This window comes from Stenella coeruleoalba, assembly GCF_951394435.1.
Source record: "Stenella coeruleoalba genome assembly, chromosome: 12".
In the NCBI taxonomy this organism is placed as follows: Eukaryota; Metazoa; Chordata; class Mammalia; order Artiodactyla; family Delphinidae; genus Stenella; species Stenella coeruleoalba.
This window is the reverse complement of record NC_137158.1, coordinates 72202101-72224957: the sequence shown is the minus strand read 5'-3', so window position 1 is coordinate 72224957 and position 22857 is coordinate 72202101. Positions and strand designations below refer to the sequence as shown.

Sequence of the window (22857 nt, the reverse complement as noted above, 5' to 3'; positions counted from 1 at the left end):
CTTGCTATATATTAGGTACTGCATTAGCATTCACAATGCAAAAGACGAAAGAGACCCAACCTTTGTCCTGGGAGGACGCTACGAGTGCACAGTTGCTATGGCCAGGAGCTGTGCTGCTTTCTTTATAACCAGACTTTACCCTGTCATCATAAATGAGCCATGCAGAAGCCTTGCTGGGGGAAAAAAAACCCTCCATGGAATCTAAACTCTTTGTCTATCATTATGGTTCATTCCTCTGTCCTCTTTCTTCACAACCCAGATACCTGGATTCCAGCAAGAGTGAGAGTAGAAGGAAATAGGTCAGAACTGTTGGGGGCAGGAGGATGGGGATAACCCTGTAGGTTCCATCGGGATTTTGGCTATTACTTCGAATGACATGGAAAACCATTAGAGCATTTGAGGCAGAGAAGAGCATGGTATGACTTACAAAAGGATCAGTCTGGCTATTGTATAGTGAGAATAAACTGCAAGACATAAGGATTAAAGGAAGAACCATACAGGAGACTATCCCAAAAATCCAAGCAAGAGGTAATGGAGGCTTGAACTAGCTTGGTAGCAGTATTTGTGGTGAAAAGTTCCCAGGTTCTGAAACTATTTTGAAGGTAGAATGAATAGGATTTGCTTATGGTTTGAACGTGGGGTGTGAGAGAAAGAGAGAATTCAAAGATGAAGCCACTGATTTGGGGCAAAGACTTTGGAAGGGTGGAGTTGCTATGAACTGAGATGGAGAAGACATTGGGCAGAGCAGGACGATGAAGATTGGCCATTTGTTTTAGTCATATTAAGTTTGTGATGCCTAATGCATGCCTAGGCGGAGATGTGAAGTGGGCAATTGCACAGAGGTCTGTGTTTCAAGGGAGAGGGCTGGGCTGGACATAAAAATCTGCCAGTCAACAGTGCAGAGTAGGTGCTGAAAGCCACAGAATCAAAGGATTAAATACTGGGGCGTTCCAGTGTTTAGGATTTGTATGGAGGTGAGATCCCAACAGAAAAAATCCATATACACAGTTGAAGTCAGTGTTGATAATTATGTCAACTGGCATCAAGTCAAAGAAATCAAAGATAGCAGAAAAGAAATATGATGAGCTGAATCGTAAAGTAAAACAAGTTTCAATTACATGGCTAGATGATCTAACCTAGAGAATCCGTATAACGTCTGGATCAAATGATGACTTTGCAAAAAGCATGTTGCTTTTCAAAATGCTTAAAAGCAGGCACAGCGAGTCATAAACAGAAAATTCTTCAGTTCAATCAATGTTTATTATTTTGGTAAGAAAACCGATGAGCCTGACTTATTACTATTGTTGCAAATTAGAGACTATTGTACAAAGAAAAATGAGAAAAGTATGTACTTAACCATGTCTCTGGTTTTGTCTTTATAATTTGCATGATCACAAAATTTTATTGATGACTTTTGCCTAATAATAAACATATGTGTTTGTGTGTGTGTGTGTGTGTGTGTGTGTGTGTGTGTGTGATTTGTTGCTGTAGGTTAACTCCGGAATCCTTATTTTCACTTATAATTTTTTCCACTGCATATCCAAGAATCTGTTATGCTAACTCTACTGAAAGTTTTGATCTTAGAAGAAACCCCTGGCATCCCTTCTCAAAAGATGTAAATAAAGGCCTTTATTAACTTCATAGGATCCTGAGTTGTCCTATGTCTCACATTAATAAAGAGGGGGGTAGCTAGTAATGGGAAAGTCAGTTAAATATAAATCATTAATAGCATAACATATTTTCTGTAGATTCAGGGTGTATTTTGACAGGTCAATTGTGTTATTACTCTAGAAGTCAGTTGACACATTGTCTTGGTAACGGGAAAGTTTTCCAGGAGTAATTCGCCTGAGAGCGTTGGTATAAATTATATTTAGTGGCCTAAAACTAATTTAAAAAAAGCATAGCAGTGTATCCTCTGCCAGGAGACTTGGAATAAATCTTAGAAGGCAACTGCTGTTCTTGAGAAGTGACTAAGCAGAAACTTTTGGATTCTGATCATATTCTGAGAGTAGCTGGAGATCTCCTGAGTTTGTCACAAATCTCTCAGGCCTGCAAAACTCAAAGTCCTGGAGTCATTTATGAAAATCAACAACCAAATGCTATTTTTCTTTCAGTATTGATTCCTTTAACTTGAGTGAGTAGAGAATTCATGAGCAGGAATCTTAGGTACAATGACACCATTGCACGGAAGATCAGTTGGAGAATGTGGTACAGACATTCAGCTACCCTAAAATGGAGTGGTCCAAAGCTACTACCAGATTCCTTTCCAAGCTCAGCAGTAGGAAGCAGTCAGTTGAGCTGACTTTCTTATAGGACCACGTCTTCATAAGTGCCACAACAGGCTGTATCTAGATCAAGCTTAGCTTTGGTAAAAGAAACAAGACCTAACTCTGGTGCACCTATTCTTCACCCATTTTAACTACAGAGGCTGAAGCTCAATGTTGAAATACTGTCATTTAACACTTGGATTGATTTAGGGGGAATGTTAGTCCATATAGTTTATAGAAATAATAATGATGAAAATCTCTTTCCCAAACCTAGATTTTTTTCTCAGTCTATTTCTTTCCTATTTTACTGCTACCAGCCCCCAAAATTGTGATAGGAAATTAGGATTATCTAATATGAGGTTTTAACTTACACCTCATTTGTCTGCCGCATGATACATGTTAGATATTAAATGTATTGTTACTTTTTGGCCGTATTATCACTTTTCACATTTTCTCAATAATAACAGACACTTACGGATCGAAACATGTGAAGACTTCATCAAGTGTCTCATAGTTTCAAGGACGGCTGGATTTAATCATTTCCAGGGATACATCTAGAGGAATTCCCATAACCTCAGTGAGTAACCCAATTTCCCTTAAAAATAAAGACCTCTGATGTTAGGAAAATCTTCCTTATTGTTGGTCTCTCAAAGAAGCTCCAGTTTCCTCCACCTCAGCCCCATTCCAACACTAAGGAGGTGGCAGGGATGGTGGAGTGAAGATCAAGGACAAATACTAGGCCACACTTCCCAGAGAACAATTTCTCTTTGTCTGTTTATTTTCACTTACAGGAAATTTATATATTACTGAATTGCCGTGCTGATTCTATTTTTTAAAGTATATATGGGAGAAGTAAATACATAACTATTAAGATACACTTCTGCCTTTGTACCACCTGAAATCATCCTGCATAATAGAAAACACACTTACAAAGTATTAGTCTGACCATGCCCTCAGTACATCAGTCTCCTTTGCAAGATAGATGTGGATTGTCAAGTTCAGTTTTTTAGCCTCTAAGGGTTATATCTCAACCATAAATGTCTTTACTTTAAAGTGAGGATGTTGGGCCGGATAAATTCTAAAGTCCCTCCAATTGGTGACATCTTCAGGTTTCTGTTTAGTTCATTCTTAATTGAAGACATAGTTCCACAGAGACAGCAGGCACCTTGTACCTGTCTGAATACCATTACACGCCTTCTCTTTAGCCTTCCCTCCCCTAGGCTAGATGTCCCACTTAGTTCTTTCATTTTTGACTTTCACATACAGTATTTCAGCTTTTTCCAGTGACACCTTTCTGGCAGTACGGGGAAGGGAAAGTGGAGCCAGAGTTGACAGTGTGACCAGCATGGTGTAAATCGCCCTGGCAGAGAGCCAGACAACATCTGTAAAGAGATGGCAGAGTTAGCAAGTAAAAATAGCTGGGAGGCTGGAAAAACCCCTGAAGTGTGAACTCTCTGACTTTTTTTCCCACTTTAATATTCCTTTTTATCATTATCTTCCTTTTTTCCCCATACACCTATCTTTAGGTTCCAAGATATAGTGGGATTCTGTAGCAGTTATGAAACAAAAGTTTTTGAGTCCACGAGCAGACATCTTCTGATTTCATTAAAAAATCTGAAAGGTGGACCCTATCCATCCAGAAGTTCTTATTAGCACAGTAAAACCTCCAGTAACAACCTTGGAGCAGGTCTGAGAAAAGATTAGGGGCTGGGGATTGGAGAGTTACCCTGGACCAAAAGAGTCAACCTCACTTAGACTTTTGGACTTAGGCCAGGCTGAGGGTGAGCAGGATAAATAGAAAATTCAAATTCCTTGTTTTATGTCAAGAGTTACTTAGCTAGGAAGTTGTTTTGTTAGAATGAATGTGTCACATGTTTCCATCACCCTGTTTTCATACTCATCACACACAAAAGGAAAGTTGTAGAACTCAGACATTTTCAGCATAAGAGAGAAAATGGGGGTGTTACCATACAACGCATCTGGTGCAGAGCTGGCCAAGAATTAACACTTCACGGAAAACTATGTTTTCCCATGAACCAGGCACATTGCATGCTTTTCTCCACAAGCTGATATGTTAGACCAAGTGTCTTCAACCAGAGAGATGACTGCGGTCCTTAGATATGAGCAGGTAAGTGTGTCACCCTCAGACACATGTTCCAAAGACAGTTTGAGTTCACTGTGCTTACCTGAATTCACTCTGCCCTTTGTGACAGCCCACCCACACTGGTCTCCTTGGTTACCACAACTTGCTGCATGTAAGGTTTTCCAGCAACTGTAAATCGCTGTGATTTTTCAACATTTAGGTAATTATAGATTCTCCTGTAAAGGGGAAATATTCACCTTAAAATCCTGCCCACCTGGCTACTGTTTCTGTGTCAAATATATGTAAGTCAAATTTGTTTTCTTTTAAACCAAAATATATCCTCCCCTACATCGCTTTACTACAAAAGAGTTTCAAAAGGAGAAAATTATTTTCCACTTAATATTTATAGAGGATTTATTTATTCATTTTTTAAAACAAATGCTTTTTAAATTCAGGCACTGTTCTAGGCATTGGGTACAGTGGTGAATAAGAATAAGTATTCTTTCTTACTGTCTTACCTGTCAGTTGGGGACCCATGCTGTTAACTCATTGTTGTGAGTATTGCAATTATGCTAGTCTTCATTTATTTGTAAACACAATAACTTATGAGAATATTAATGGACACAGATTATTCAGAAAGTAATTGCCTACCATGCAAAATGCCATTATTTATAATCTCATGGTGTATGCATCTGTGTGAGTCTGAAAGTGTTTAAAAAGAATTGAACTGTATAGCATATATTGTCAGTTATATTCACAAAACTATGAATTTAGGTGATGATTTTGTACTGCCATTAAATGCAGTAAATTCCAATAATAAATTCATCTCAGAGGCACAGATAATGCAAATATGTATGTTTATTTTATGGGAGCCTTTATTAATTACATGAGAAAGCAGTAATTCAACAATAATTCAAACAATAATTTGAAAATAATGAGTGACATGGATTTAAGCCACCAAGGATGCCAAAATAGAAATTTTGTCTATTAAGCTTTGACTTTACTGTAGGAAACCAAGAACTCACAGTTTGCGTAGTTTCCCTTCATAACTTCGTTCGTATAACTGGGGAAGACACTTGTATATTTTATTATCCCAGGGCAAGCACATCCATCAGATGATAAAGTAATAATCAGACACTAAGTGAATTTCTTCAGATTTTAGAGAAAAGGAAATAACTACCAACCTAATAAAAAAAATGCCTTGCCTTTTACTTCCTGGGGAATTTCAGGTGAGCTCTGAGACTATAAACATCCGCTGAAGTTGGTAATTCAGCAAATCTGCCCATATAAACTTGTGTTCAAAGCATCTCCCTTGAACTAAAACACCTACTGGAATAACATTTTTTTCATGAATTCTAGCACTAACTACTGATTTCTCCATAAACTTGGCTTGTGTACAGTAAAAATGTGCAAAACACAACATTAGAGGAAAGAAGGAGACTCTTGGCTTTCATATGCACTTGGGACAGTTATTTTAAGGTGAAACATTTAAATATCAGAGAGATCTTTTTGGTGAAATGGCCAAGTTTGAGAATGCTTTCTTTTCTTATGTCCTCAATTGAGATGTAAACTCTGCTTTAACTGAATAGAGGCAGGGGTATTCAATCCCATGTGCTATAGCCATTTCAATGTGGAATAGAATCTGTCTAAAATGGGTTGTATTCATATTATTAATCATTATATTAAATGTGTTACATACAGAATATGCAGTCTGTAATCACTGCTTTTAAAATTTGTGCTTTTGGAGAAAGATGATTATCAGAGTGAGTGCAATAGCTTTCTACCTGTGATCCCAAGTTGCAAAGAAAATAAGTTGATCAGATTCAGTGATATTATAGGAGAAAGATCTGGTGGCTGTGATAATCATCCTGACAGTGCCCTTTGAAGATTCAGATGGGAATGGCAGCAATAGTCAAATGAAAGACTGGCAAAATTAAAATTGATGACCATATTACATATTATACTGAAGCTCATACATTATACTCAATGAAAGGAACCATGCAATGCAAGTAGGAAAGCCACTGTTCTGCTGATTCCTAATTATATCTTTTTTTCCCCATCTGTGTCTATTCCAGCACCTTAACTCATTCTAGTCGAGAGGGGAAACAGGTTTCATTAGGATTTAGGAGCCGTATCCTTCAGGGATTTTTAAAATACAAAGAGTAATACAAATAAGAAATAAATTTTGCCGCTATTTATCAAAGGATCACGAGGCCCCTGGGTAATTGAGATGTTGTGATGGTTAGTGCATATAAAGAGAAAATGTGGTTCGTGCTCCAAGATGTTAATATGGGATTTTTGGCTTTGATATGCCAAACACTGCTCTAGGCACTGCCAGGTTTGGAGCATACAAGTGATTAATTCTTTACTCGAGAAGAGAAACACAAGCACAAATGATAGCGTCTGTGGAAGGAACCATATTTTTTCATGTCCAAAGCAAATAAACAGGTAATAGACGATGCACTTACAAGGTGTAATTGATGGGGTCACATGATGGAGAGTACTTGCTGGGGAAGGAAGGGTAGCTTTAGTTTGGGGGTCAATAAGTAAGCCTTGTGAAGACCCACTGTTATGCAAAATGAGAAACTCAATACAGAATCATTGGTTGATGCTACAACCAAATGTCTTGCTCTAAAGACCGGCTTGTAAAAGATCCTGTTCTCTGTGTTGGTTAGTGAGATTTTCTCTAAAGCAGGGGTTCATATTCTTAATCTCCCCTCAAGCTTTGCCCTACAAACATACATACTTATCTTAATATATTTTTATGATTTTTTTTACTTTGATTCTTCATTTCTCTCTTCATTCTGAGACTTTTTAGCTATCAACGTGGCCTCTTTGGCTTCTCCAGCTCCCTTTCCCCTCAAGCCTTTATCAGTTGTGTGAATCATTGCAGAATAATCTTGTGTTTTCTGCCTGGAATGCCTCTTTTAGCTCTTTTGTCTGACAACCTCATCTTTCAAGGTTCAGCTCAAATTGTCCCTGCTCTGTGAACAAGTTCTCTGATTGATTCAGATAGGAGATGGTCACCTTCCCTCTAGCCTACCACGACTCTTTGTAAACACTTCTGTTACAGAATGTACCACAATTTGATGAAATTCTGTTTACGTTTCTATTTCTCTACCAAGACTATAAGCTCTTTGAGAGAATAGACCTTCTCACCAGTACCTGGTTCAGTGCATAACATGTAGGCGGTTCTTAATAAATATTAAATATTTATTGACTAGAATTTCAGCATTCACTGAACTAAAAGAATGAATGCCTATAAGAAGGATTGATTGTATGACAGCTCTAGGTCTATACTGATTAATCTAGCTAGCTGAACTTGCTTAGAAGTAGGGATATTCATAAGAAATTGACATTTTTCAAGTATGGGATCTGCTTAGAAAGTTGAGGAATGAAAGCAGCAAATCAATACTTGAGAAGAGACAGAAAGCTGAAATTTCTTGATGCTTAAATACATATAAACCTGAGTCAGAAGAAAAATTATAAAATTAAAGAATAGAAGTGACCTTAGAAAATGTTTAACTGAACTTCAGAGAGAATGTAAATGAACTTGTCCGTGGCCTCCAATAGGGTTATTGGCAGAGGACCAAAATCCAAGCCTCCTCTCAATCCTGTGCAATTTTCTCTGTCCTTGCTGCTGTGATAACTCCATTTCCAGTGCTTATACAACCAGCATAGAATGCAGATAATGTGTTTCTCTTCTTTTTTGGCTCTCATGAATAATTTTCAGCAGCTTCCACAATTGCTTTCTGTTGCCCTGCTGGGTTCATCCTTGCTAAGGACATCTTGTCATACAGCAGAAAGTCACCCAGTACCTTTCCAATATCCCTTCAGTCAATCAGTCAACAAGTTATTTGTTGAGCAGTTGCTGATGTGACCAACACAGGGCTAATATGATGGAGTTGGCTGCCTTTAAGTTCAATGCATCAATTAAATAGCACTTTGCATGATTTTGACTTGGCATACCTCGAGGGACAATATTTTTCAAGGCCACTGTGAACTCAGTAATGAGAAGCTCACCCGGTAATTAATTTTACATGAAATCATGCATTTTGGCCTGATCCCCAGGCCAAAGACTCTCAGATACATAGCATCCAGGACCACATTCTGTCCTCAAATGTCCAAAGACCATGTCCATTTGCTCTTTACGTTTTATGACTGAAACTGAATATCCAGAAAGTGATAGAGTCAGAAACACTTTCTTCTCAATGTGAAGTGCTGAATGTTTCACTGCACTGAGAACTGGGGACCAGGAGAATGGTGAGAGTGAGAATGACATTTCAGAATTTGTGACAATTTTTGCTGATGCTTTGGCATCCAAATACCCTACCTTCTGCGACTCAGGCTTCAGTTGAAATATAAAGAGATGGATTAAACCTTTTGGACAGGGGGCTGTCCTATAATTCAGTCCGTTAAGTCACATGGCTTAGGCACTGGGCTGGAGGAGTTGCTATCACAGGGCAGCTGGTTGGCTGGGGAAGAGGGGGATATAGGAACAGAAAACCATATCAGAGGCCTGAAAATACCTATGTTAAAAAAGTTGTGTTTACCTAAAATTCAAATTTACTTGGGCCTCTTATAGTTTTATATGCTAAATCCTGCATTTGTAGCTTAGGACCTCTGCATGGCAGTTATTTTCGGGCCAAGATGGAGCTTTGGATGTTATTGCAAGACTGTGGATTCCATCCTGCGTAGCTATGTGAATTAGTCATAACTCATCTGATAATAGACTTTTAGCAAGGTCAGGCTCTTGGGTAATACTTGAATGGAAACTGCCTGGGAATAAGTTTTAAGGGTAGTATTGCATTCCGGCTAAAAACATGAGTTTGGAGTCAGGATCTGGACTCTGCCTCTGGAGTTATGTGACTTTGGGCAAGTTACTTCACCTTCCTGTACCTTAGCTGCTTCATCTGTGAAAGTGATGATAATAGTAAAGTTGTCTTTTGGTATCTGCAGGGGATTAGTTCCAGGATTCTCCACGGATACCCAAATCAGCGAATACTCAAATCCCTCGTAATAAAATGGCAGCACTGTCAGTCCTCCATCTCCACTGATTCTGCAAATACCGAGGGCCGAGTGTATCTAACTTCGAGTTGTTGTAAAGATTAAATGGACCGATAAAGTGTTTGGCACATCAAAAACTGTATAAATGCTAGTTATTATTGTTTATAAGACCTATCTAAATTTCTGGGTATATTTTTATTTATTTTAAAAGTTTTAAAAACCTTAACTGCTTATAAGTCACATTAAACTCAAGTCATCTATTTTGAATTGTCAGTGCATAAAAAGGATACTAAATTATGTGTTCCTGAGCATTTGTTTAATTAGTCAGTGTGATACATAATTTTAATTGCATGACCCTGTACGTTGGAGTCTCTATGTCACTGAAGTTTTGTCAACTTCTACTGTAATATCACACCAGAGGAATGAGAATGTTCTGTGACAAAGATCTTGGGAAAGTAAGAACTTTTACTAGATCTTTGTCATAGAACATTTTATTTCCCTAGATCTTTGTCATAGAACATTCTCATTCCTCTGGTGTGATATTACAGAAATATCACAAGAAATAAGTGATTCCATGAAGTCCAGGTAAAGTTTGCATTCAACAAGCCTGTCTTGAAAGGAGCAGATAACTCCTGAAATTGCCAAGAAATATGTGATGACTATGACTTCAGCGTGGGATCAGAAAAAAGAAAATGTGATACAATAAGTTCACGAGCTCTTAATAAGAAATGTGAACTAAAAATGTGCTGAGTAAGAAAACTCCAGACATTTTAGAAAATGTCACAAGTCCAGTTTAATATAATCAGCTTACTAAATTGTAAAGTATAAATATAATTTAGAATTCTATCTTTAGTTTACATAAGAAGACTCAATCTTTTAGCTTTCAATAAACCAGACATAGTGACTTTTTTCAGCCTCAATTGAAACATAAATGAAAATGAAAATATTAATTTACATATAAATTAAATTATAGCTAGTTATAGAGTGATTGTCACTTGAAATTGGGAAAAATAAGACATTTCAAAAGTTGTGGAAAAGAGAATTGTGAAGAGGACCTACTTGGAATTAAGGGTCCAGTGACCATTGCATGTTTATAGCCTCAGTCTGATGCCTGCATGGTTGAGGCAGCTTTTTTGGTCTTGAACGCTGTGATTCTGTGGGTGAGTAAGAACTTCAGTTCTTACACAGATATTTTCAGCGACACTGTTTGCAAAGCACCCCTCAACAACACATGAGGGGCATGTTCAAGTCCTGAGACCCCTGGAAGAATCCCTAGTGATGATTTTTCTGAGATGGGACTGTTTCCTGGTGCTACGTAAGAGCTGCCAAGGAAGTATATAAAGAAACTGGGGGTAGTCTTTCAGCACTTTCAGTGCACCTTTCAAAGTCTGAGTTTCATGCTCAACACCAGAGGGGCGGAGGTGCTGGGATTGAGAAACTAACCACTTAAGAGGGAGTAAGGTTGAAAATGTAAAATAGCTAGCTAGTGGGAAGCAGCTGCATCGCACAGGGAGATCAGCTCAGTGCTTCGTGACCACCTAGAGGGGTGGGATAGGGTGGGAGGGGAGGGAGGGAGACGCAAGAGGGAGGGGATATGGGGATACACGTATACGTATAGCCGATTCACTTTGTGATACAGCAGAAACTAACACAACATTGTGAAGTAATTATACTCCAATAAAGATGTCCAAAGGAAAAAAAAAAGAAGGAGTAAGGTTGAGATCAATACATATGAAACCATACACGTCACATAGAAGGGCTTGTGAGTGAGTGTTTGCCTCTTTTCATGGCTGGTCCTTCATCCTATATCTCACAGCAGAATTATGTGGCCCTTTATTTTCCATTGGAATTAGTTTGAATGCTTTATCCAAGAGGTACCTGGTTTGCTTCAACCCAGTTCTTGAATAGAGCATAACAACATATATAGGTAAGTTTCTTTGGACTCTTGAATAAGAAATTTGACCTATTTTTAGGTGCCTAGAGAGAAAAGGGTGAATGAGTTGTGTTATTTGGAATGGACTGAAAAAGTTTTAAGCAAGCTGTTATCGCTTATACCTGAATAAATGTAGCACCCTAATTATTCAGTTTTATCAAGTTTTATAGAAAATAAATAGTTTGGTATCTGCTGATTTTCCAGAACTTTCTCTGGAAAATGTAAGCGAGTTCATTGTTTAATTTCTTTTTCCAAAACTCATGGAAACAATACATACATTTGCTTGTGATGCTGTACTAAAACTTGTACTTTTGTAAGCATGTATATCATCTTCCTTGTATACACACAAATGTTGCAGGTCAAACAGCCAGGGACAAGAACAATGTGGGACAAGTAGAAGGTTCAGAAAGAACTAAAGCTTGCATAGGTGTTCTTAGGGAAAAGCTCTGGCAGATGGCTATCTGAACCCAGTGCAGCTCTTAGAGTTTATTATAAATAAGAATGTTAGGGAATTTCTATTTTGGTCTGTTCTCTAGAGCAATGCTTTATTGGACCAGGCTAGCCAACAAATCTTTTAATAATCATAAAATATCTAAAATACTTTCATTTTCAAAATGCTTGTACTATATAAATCAATACAAAGGAAAGGTTAACTGAATTTTTATTTTTCTTGATTTATAAACTTACATTGCTAATTCAATTTGCATTTGAAACTGTCTTTTTTCCTTTTAATGTCTAAGCAACTTTCCTTTGGTCCTACAACTCTCCTGGTCTATGAGACCGAGTTTTAAATAGATGACCTGCGTTGACAGTTCTGTTTAGTGTGGTCCTGTGAGATGGGGCATTAGGGTCAGGTATATTAAGGGACTGTGGAGTAAAAGATAATTAGGAAGAATTACTTAGCAACTGAGAATAAAGGTGAATGAAACTTTATATAGTTTACAGTCTAAAGGGAAATTATGACAATTCCAAAGTCTCCATGGGAGGTTCTTGTTCTTTGGTGTTTGTAATAAAGCTATCCTGGATGAGGAAAAAGAAGAGAGTTTTAAATTTTGTAAAAATGCTATAATTTGCACTGTCCTATACTAAACATGTTATAAAGCTTGAATAATGCACACTGTGACCTTGGCCTAAGAATAGACAGAACAATGGAATGGAACAGAAAACTTAGAAACAGATTGGATGTTTATAAAATATTATGTATGATAAACATGAACTTCTAAATAATGAGAAAATGGCAGATCATTAAAACATGATACTGGGATAATTAATTACCATTTGGAAAAGAATGAGGTTCTAAAACCTCATGTCATATATCAAAATAAAGTCCAAATGGAAAAATTACATGAAGAGTGAAAACACAAGAGAATGAGAAGAATAATAGCTAGACATTTTTGGTGAGAACGTTCTTTCAAAAAATAAACTCCTTCCTTCCTCTCCCTCCCCAGTTACAAATAATCTCTCACGAACTTCCATAATATAATACTTACCATATGTGAAAATGATGAATTAGTAAAAATGTTAGTGACACATGACAAAGTGTTAATGGCCTTAATACATAAAGAGATCTTATAAATTTATGAGAAAATGAACATAATTTTCCATGAAGGCAGAAACCAACACACACATTCATCCCCACGCTCGCCCCCAACATTCTCTTCCCTCGATCCAGCCAACTGTCTGGCACGTAGTTGACACACAATAAAAATTTGTTGAATGAACAGGTGAGTTATTGAAAAGATAAATAGAAAAAACAGGTAAAGAATTTGAAGAGGCCATTACAAAAGAAGTATAATGATTCATAAATATATGATAAGAATCTCTAACTTCCCTAGTAATCAAAGAAATGCAAATGAGAATGCTATAACATTGTCTTTTGAGTTAGTCAAAGTTGACACAGTTAATAGTGTTTGAAGAGAGTAATGAACCAGATGGTGAAATTATAAATTGTTATAAGCTAGAGGTTTAGTTTTATGTATCAAAAACTTCAAAACATCTTTATCTTTTGATTAAGAAATGTATTTTGATGTAACATCAGAGATATTCAAGATTTATAAATAAAGTTATACATTGCTTTATTATTATTTTATTAAAATTGGACTTGGTCTCTATGTCCATAATGTAGGATGATTTAAATTAATTGCAGCGCACATATAACATGAAATAATAAGCAGCCATTAAAATTGTGTTTTAGAGATTATTAATGACATGAGGAAATAATTAGGACAGGTAATGTGAAAAGAGCAAGCTGAAAAGAAATTCTAATACTTGAGTGTTGTTTTCATAGGTGTTTATTATATCATAAAATTTATGAGTTCATTCAGTTCTGGGCATCTGAGATTCAAAGGGGTGGGAAACAAAACATGCAGTCTTGTCCTAACTCTTTAAAAAAGTGTAACATATCTCATAGAGAAAGATTGTTGGGGATTCATCTAAACAGTAAGTGGTTGTCTCTATGGGTGATATCAGTGACGATTTTTCTCTTTTTAATATTCTGATTATTTTTTAAAAAAATAATCTCATAACAGGGCTGCATCACCTTTATACAGAAAAAGAAAAGTGTATTTTAAATAAAGTTGAGTTCCTTCAGGTTGCCTGAGTGCTGAGTGGCAGATTGCAAAGTCTTCCAGGGGGAAGAAGAGAACCTCGGAGACAGAGGCCCATCTTGTCTCCCCAGAGAAGGTGGGGGATGGAATGGAGCCAGCTTGGTTGGGGAATTCCTTTGGGAGAAAGCCTGGGACAGAGCAGGGCCTCAGAGCAGGAGAGGCGCACCTCCTGCGAGGACCAGAGGACCAGGGCGGCTGCAGGATAAGGAATTTGGGAGCCAGGAGAATGCAAATTCTTCTCACAGTAGCCTAACCCAGGCAGAGGAGCCAGACTCTGGAATAGATTGTCCACCTGGAACCTCACAATGCGGCCTTATTTGGAAATAGGGTTTTCACAGATGTAATTAGTTAAGGGTCTCGATGCAGTCATCAGACTGGTGACTTCACAACTGAAAGGAGAGGGAGATTTGGATACAGAGGCACACAAGGAAGAAGTCCATGTTAAGATGGAGACAGAGACTGACGTTATCCAGCCATAAGCCAAGGAATGCCTGGAGCCACCAGAAACTAAGGGAGACAAGGAAGGAACTGCTTCTAGAGCTTTCAGAGGGAGCACGGCCCTGTGACACCTTGAATTTGGACTTCTGGCCTCTAGAACTGTGAGAGAATAAATGTCTGGTGTTTAAAATCACCCAGGTTGTGGTCATCTGTTTTGGCATCTCAGGAAACTAACATGCCCTTGTCATATGAGGAAGCCAGAGAAAGTCCAGGGGAGGTGTGGGCAGTCCTGAGCCCTTTAGTGGCGACGTCCCTCATCACTACAGTTGACAAACAGGACCACTCTGTCCAGGGCCCTGGCTCTACCTCCCTCTCTAGTGTCTGTGGCACTTTGTACTGTCTTCATAAGTCATGAGTCATAAATTAAGCAGTGCCTTTAGTGATCTCATAAAAGAGGTTAATATGTCTTTCTGAATGCTTGCTTCTTGCACGAATTTGGAATATATTCGTTAGAGACACTTAAACGAGGCATCAGGCGTAGAGATTACCCTCATGGTATTTTAGCCAAAGGAGAACCAGTTTTCCTATAAATTTGGAAAAGTGTTTCTACGTGGCCTTTGGGAAGAGGTAAAGGGGAAATCTCTGAGGGATTTTTCTCTTTATCAGACTGAGCCATGAAGGGCAAATTTTGGGGTCCACAGGCCTCTTCTGAAGCTCTCTGACAAGGTGGGCTGGCAGAAGGAAGTCTCTGAATGTTAGAAGATAAATTTCCATGCAGTTTTTAATAATTTAGAAGAATGACTGTGTAGGAATTTCCACCTCTCTGCAGTTATTCTCCACATCCCTCATGGGTAAATTCCCAAGCAAGGCCTGATACATATTTTGGCCTGGGTAATTCAAGCCATATGTGATTTCAGAAAATTCTGATATCCATGTTTAGGTTTCATCACCTTTTAAAAAAGTCTTACCAGTGACCACTGTTTATAGTATAACAGGGAAAAATATGAACTTGTAACTTGGCAGTGGTGGTCACTGATGCCAAAAGGATCCTGCCGCTGGTAGTTTATTTGTGGGTGTGCTGTAATTTTTTTTTTTTTTTTTCCGGTACGCAGGCCTCTCACTGCTGTGGCCTCTCCCGTTGCGGAGCACAGGCTCCGGATGCACAGGCTCAGCGACCGTGGCTCACGGGCCCAGCCGCTCCGCAGCATGTGGGATCTTCCCGGACCGGGGCACGAACCCATGTCCCCTGCATTGGCAGGCGGACTCTCAACCACTGCGCCACCAGGGAAGCCCGGCTGTGCTGTAATTTTAATCAGAACACAGAGAAGCAGCTATTGCTGGTTTAGTTATTAGGCATAAGCACAAAGGGTTAAGAGCTTCTGGGGCATTATTCATTGACAATAATCAGGAGCCTGCTATGAACAGTGCCACATGCTGTGCAAATGTAGCAAGACTGCCTGCATAAATAATGCCAGAAACACTAGCTGTGCCAAGGCAGATAGAATATATCAATGGCAAGTTAATGTGTTAGGCCCCTGGGTTCGCTTAACTGTACAGGCTGACTTACCCTAGGCAAATGAGGAGAATCGCCTTCGTCAGCGCCGATTCTGGAGCCCATCGTCCTGCTCCTCTCTCCCCATCTCCCAGGCTTAGGGTAGATCCTTCTAATAATGATGCAATTTGCTTGACTCTCACTGAATTTTATCTTCTTACAATATACAGTGGTGTTGTCTTTCTTATTTTGGTGATAAGAATGGAATGTGTTTTCTCTTCTTGTAATTATCTTCTGCCAGCAACAGAAATGGATTTTTAGACTGCCCAGAGATGTCATCATCTGCTAAGTCAGCTAATTTTTAGGCTGTTTATATGCATAGGAGGTGGCAGTCTAAACCCTTTGCTCAATTTGTGCAAAGTTAGTGTTACTCCCTCAGGCCACACACCCAGAGGTGGGATAATGAGAGATACAATTATTTATGGGGAATTCCTCTCCAGAATGCAACCGTGTAGCACATGTTTGAAAGATAAGAGGTTTCCACAGGATTACCAAAGACAAGGGTGATTTGTTTCCAGATTCAGGCCAAATGACAAGGTGGCAGGCAGAATAATAGCCCCCCGAAGATGTCAGTGTCCTAATTCCAGGAACCTGTAAATCTATCACGTTACGTGGCAAAAGGGACTTTGCAGTGTGATTAACTTAAGGATTTTTAGATGAATTATTCTGGAATTATCCAAGTAGGCCTAATAGAATCGCAGGGTTCCCTGTAAGTGATAAAAGGAGGCAGGAGAATCAGTGTCAGAGTGAATTAGCATAGTAAAGACTCAACTGGCCATTGATGGCTTTGAAGCTGGAAGGGGCCATGAGTCAAGGAATGCAGGCAGCCTCTGCAAGCTGGAAAGGGTAAGGTAATAGATTATTCTTTAGAATCTTCAGAATGGATGCAGCCCTGCCAATACCTTGATTTCAGCCCCATGAGACTCATGTTAGACTTCTGACCCCCAGACCTATAACGTAATAACTGTGGTGTTTTAACCCAACACATTTATGGTAGTTTGTTATAGCAGTGCTAGGAAACTAGCACTATACTTTAGTGCTACTTTAAATAAATACAGAACACATAATAAATAATTAATAAATCTACCTTGTTTTAACTATATAGTACTTAACACAACTTGCAATGATCTTATTCATTCACTTGTTCTTTATCTACTTTCTTCTGTACAAGAGCATAAACTATGGGAGTTTATTAATAAATAATTAATAAACATCACATTTATTTATTAATAAATACTTTATTAATAATTATAAATAATGAATATTTATTAAAAATAGTTCATTATTAATAAATATTAATGATTAATAAATTCATTCTGTATAAATACAGAACACATAATAATTCATGCTGACACCTTTATAAGAAGGTGATCAAGGTCACTCTTTTACATATTGAGCCTCATTATACACTCATTGTGCTACATTAGCACATGCTAAATGACACACCCACAGGCTCCATGGCAGTTCCAAGGCCGACCATAGAAGGCCAAAAAGTGGCAGTGGCCCAGTTGCTGGAAATCCCCGCCCCTTCCCCCAAATAGTTGGAATAATCCTCCCACTTATTAGCCTATGAAATTACCCAGCCCATAAATACTAACCACCCCTGCACCTGGAGGCCACTCTTGCCTTCTGAGATGGACTGATTCTATCTATGGAATGTGTACTTCTCTAAATAAACCTGCTTTCACTTTTTTTTTTTTAAAAAGAGCATATTTAGCATTGTGCTTTGGCATTGGTGGTGCATCAGTAAATTATATATGATCATTAATTTATTCTCAAAATACTTACTTAGTGCCTGCTCTTTGCCAGGCACTGTTCCAGAGGATACATGGGGCAATAAGATGGGTAAGATCCCTGTCCTCCCATAGTTTATGTTCTTGTACAGAGAAAGTAGATAAAGAGCAAGCGAATGAATAAGATCATTGCAAGTTGTGTTAAGTACTATAGAGAAAGTTAAAACAAGGTAGATGATAGAGATTAACTGGGGAAGAAATCTCCTTTAGGTCAGCTGGACAAGGAAAGCCACTATGAAAAGGAGAAGGTAACATTTGGGCTTAGAGAAGGACAAGGAGGTGGCAGTCTTGATAAGCTTGGATGTGGATCATAGGATGTTTAAGGAAAAGGAAGGGCAAAAGTCTTGTGACAGACATAAGCTTAGCAAGTGTGAGTAACTGAAACAGGCATGTGAACAGATGGTGGTGTGAATGGAGAAGAGGTTGGGGCGAGAGAGATCACTCAGGGCTTTAGGCCATGGTAAAGAATTTGGATTTTATTCTAAGAGAGGTGGGAAGCCAATGGAGGCGTATCAGCACTGAGTGGCATGAACTAATGAATGTTACAATTTATTGGATGACCTTGAAATAATTAAAGTACTTTTGTAGTATTACTCAAATTTTGAGCCTAAAGTGAATTTAGAGATCATATAGCTCGATTCTCTCTTCTTAAGGGAAACTGCTGTCTTCAGTGATTAGTTCCCTTGCCTGGGACATAAGCCTGTCTCTTCTCTCCAGTTCATATGCTTTTCACTGTGCTCCCCCATACCTGCACACAAGTTTGCTAATTTTTCTTCAGTATGGATCCTCTCCTTTCTTCCTCCTTTTAGGTGAAATCACTCAGGACCTGAAGATCTATTGTATAGATAATAAAAATATTCTCACAACTAGTGGAACTGGACTTGGAAACTGGAAAGAAAAAGTCCATGAGACATAGACCCTCTACTGTACTTGTGCTTTTTACCGTGACCTTGTATTCATGAATGGCTTATTCTAGGTCATTTATATTGTTTTATGAAATAAGTTATTTTTAGTAACAACCTGCATAAGCTTTTGGTTTTTTCTTTTTATTTGCCAAAGAGAGAAAAGGGTAGCACTGAAAATTGGATGGTTGGCAGTTGCTAGGCACCAAGCAGACATTCAGGAAGTGGCAATGAAACACAAAAAGATTTAAAAATAAACAGCCACTTTAATCTTTAACCACAATGCCAATGAAGCAGATTAAGTTATCTGATTACTAGTATTCTCCGAACAGACATTAAACGAGGGAAGTGGGATAATATTTTTGAACTTGCAGTGCTGTATCAGTTGTGCTTACTTTATAGAGTTATTTTTCTTCTCAATGTTTGTCAGGTTCATTAAAATTTACTTTTATAATTTTCAGGCTTAGTGGTTGGAGAGGTGGATGGTTGTTTGCCAAGCAAAGTAAAATCTATGCCATTTAAATTTCAGTAAAGTTGGCTTGAATATTTCCCTAAGGAGACCCTTGTAATCTGGGTAGAAATGGATTAAGTAATTTATTCATTCCATGATCCCTGGTGTTTCTTCCTACATCATGTAGAAATTCATGATCAGAACTTCAACCTTCTGACCTTCTGATCTAGTTGATTTCTGAGATGTCACCAGCTACATCCCCTTTCTTCCAAATCATTCCCTTTGCACTCATGGCTCCTCTAAAAAAAAAACGGCACAATGTCTCCCCTAAGCTCTGTGGAGCCTTAGTAATCTCTGTTGTAAATAATGTCAGCTTTATGTACTGAATTTTGTATTTATAGTCATAAACTACAACAATAAATGAGAAAGGCCTAACTCTACTGGGAAGAGCAATGACCTGATAATGTGTTACTTTGCAGAATTAGCAACACAGGCTGATGACACGAGGCAGCATTGTTCAGTGGTTGAAAACACAGCCTCCAAAGCCAGACTGCTTAGGTTTGAATCTTGCTCTGCCATTGACAAGCTGTGTAGTCTTAGGCATATCACTTATCTTCTTTTTTCCTATTTTCTCATTTTTAAGAGAAGGAAAATAATAGTAACTACCTCATTATTGTTCAGATGGCTAAAAGGGATGATGTTTGTAAAGCTTTTAGAAAATGCCTGGCATAGTCAATATTATGTAAGTCATCTGATAAATAAAGTAAAATGTAGAGATGTACATAGGAATGATCTTTCATCAGATCTTAGTATTTTGTTCACTTTTTTCCTCCCATTTTCTTAAACTACACTTAGAAAAAAGGAGCCTTTTGATTGCTAACAAAAGACAGACCTTAGGAATAAAGAAATAAATACAACATTTCAAGTCAGTCCTTGCTTTGCACAGTTCCCTTGTACATGAAGTTCAGTTACCATGGCATGTTAACTGAGCAAGTACATCAGTGCAAACTTCCTGCTTGCTCTTCAGTCCACAATCACTATGTCAATAACAGATGCCTGTCGTGATCAGTAACCAATCATGTCACTTCTTTCAAAATTTGTCAGATTGATCACTGCACATCTGTTATTCAGTTCACATAACAGACAGCAAAGCCTGTAGTTGTGCTGCTTCCTTATGTCCCAGTGATAGACCCACATGACATTTTACACAAATGGATAATGAACAGAAAGATGAAAATGCTACAAAGAGACAAGGGATAGCATATTGAATGAACATAAATGGAGCTATAGAAGAAATAGCTGGATGTGGGGAATGTTTACACTGGCCTGTTTGAGCAACTAAGGATGGGCAGCCAGAGGAACTTAGTGAAAACTTAGTGAAGGTGATCTTAACAACGTCAAGGTTTCTGATATTTTAAATTACAATGTATTAAGTAAATATTACTTTTATTCTCTTTTACATTTGACTATACATTTATGAACTATGGTAAGAGAGTTTTTACAGTTCTGACAAACGTTTTTAAAAGTCATGGAACAATTGTAATTTTTCCCACCGATTATTAGGATCACTTTGTGTAGTCTCAGCTTGCATGGTCATTTCTATGGCCCTGCGCTACCAGTCAAAGTGAGGACGACCTGTGACCTGTACTATTTTGAAGGCAGCGCTCATCCAATAAGAGGGTGGGAAAGATCATCTGAGCAAAGTGGTTATGCTGGTTGGGGAAGAGCCTTTAAAATAAAAGTTTTATTCAAACGTGGTAAATTATTCTATCCTTGGGCTATTTCTTGATCCAACATTTAATCACCATTAAATACTGTCACAAAACTTCATTTATTTGGATTATTCAGAACTGAGGATTCTCTAAATAGATCAAAATACCTGAAGTCTACATTCTCATTTCCTAGCCCTATATTTTTCACGGGGAAGGAATTGAAGATGTCTTCTCTTTTTCCTTCACCAGTTCAAGAGACATGTCATTGGACATAAATTATATGCTCAGTATAGAACTTGAATTGTGTAAGATCCCACACGAAAGGGCACTGAATGTCAATGTTCATCTGAAATAACAGAGAGCATTATATAGTCATTTTATCCAACTCGAGAAAGAACACAAAGTTTAAGGTTTTGTATGAAGGCGTCAATATTAGTTTGATATTTATAGACTCCTTAATGTTTTTAGATTGAAAACAGGCTAAACTATTAGTATATCTTTCTCATCCGTTTTGGACACTTAAATATAACAAACTTGTAATTAGGAGTTTCTGCACATTTTAAGCATTGCTTATATGTCAGCATTCTTAAGAATATTCCTTCTTAATTCAGGATTGTGTAATATTAACTCTCCCTTTATCAAATTGAGCCCCAATCAAAGAGAGACTTCTACATTTCTTGAATGGAGCCTCTGCTTCTGTATCCTCCACTAAGAGAGAAAGAGACAGCACTAAAGTCATAAGAGCTTCATGATTGTCACTCTTCAAGCTGTAAATGGTCAAAGTAAAATCTCTAAGGATCAGGAAGTGTCAGCAGAGTCTGGGGCTTCACGGCTCTGGTTACTGAATCTTGTTGCCTCACATCCCTAATTCTTTCCCTCGGGAAGATTCTCAATATTAGTTGCACCCACACTTTGGCTTCATGCTACTTGGATTCAGAACATTCTACATTCTAAAACATAAAAACACATAGGAAACACCTATGATTGCAAATAGCTCACAATCATAGCATATCCATTTCTAATCAGAAGAGAAATGCAATAAAAAAAATTTTATCATCAATGCAATAGACAAAGCATGAAAGGTATACATCATGTCCTGTTGGTAGTAGTGTGGAAAAACAGTCTGCCTCAATTGTCTGCTTCTAGAAGTGTAAATTAGTATATACCTGTATGTAGGAATATAAAGCAATATAAACATCAATTTAGCAATATCCATTAAAAGTCAAAATGAGGACCCTTTAGCCATTAATTCCACTTCTTAGACTTATCTAACATCTTGAATATTTATGAAATTATGTAAGTACAAGAACATCCACTGCAGAATCATTTATAATACTAAACAGTTGAAGAGACCATGTAACAGGGTATTAAAAATAAAATTTCTACCAAGGTGCCAATAAAATAAATTTTAAATACTGAAACAGTCTTAAGATAGATCTCCTTATGCAGGATTTACACAGAAAATGTTACAGAAATGGTTTTGTGACTTGGACTCACCAGCCGTGGCCAAGAATCATAAGAAAGGGTCAGAGATTGGAGAGACCATCTACAAGGTCATTATTTCCAAGAGGAAGAAGGAGAGATATAATAGCACTCCAAGTTGGGTGCTGTGGAGAGGACCACTCAGAAATGTATTCCTTCAAGTTGAATGTTGATAGAGCTTACTTCCTGGTCATGTCCAAGAAAGCTGAAGTGGCCTGTGGTACTGCATTAATGTGTCTGCACAGGTATCAGCCAGCACTCCGTTTGTCAGAGCAAGCAAGGCATGGGTATTTCCTATCGATAGATGTGGTCCACTGGATAGCAGGTGGAGTGGCCTCGTAAGTTACGTGGCAAGGGAATTAAATTTGCAGATAGAATTAAGTTTGGTAACCAGGTGACCTTGAGGTAGGGAGATTATCTTGGATCATCCTGGGCCCAATGCAGTAGAGAGTTTAGATCCAGGAGAGTGCTGCCAAAAAAAAAAAAAAAAAAAAAAAATGAGTCTCTGTCAAAAGGGAGGGAGAGTTTGGAGTATGCCTGGGTGTATAATACTCAGATTGTCATCACCTTCACTTGCAGAGATTTATGTTAGAACCTCAGAAAGAGGAGGAAGTCACAGCACACTCACGCA

General features: G+C 38.1%; 1 long non-coding RNA gene across 4 annotated transcripts in view; it reads left to right on the top strand.

Moving 5' to 3' along the window:
* LOC307195309 overlaps positions 1-22857 on the top strand; it is a 442224-nt gene that overhangs the window by 220155 nt on the left and 199212 nt on the right. For all 4 annotated transcript variants that reach the window (XR_013830787.1, XR_013830788.1, XR_013830789.1 and 1 more), the window contains one exon: positions 2735-2844. This is a non-coding gene — a long non-coding RNA (uncharacterized lncRNA). The remainder of the gene's footprint in view (positions 1-2734; positions 2845-22857) is intronic.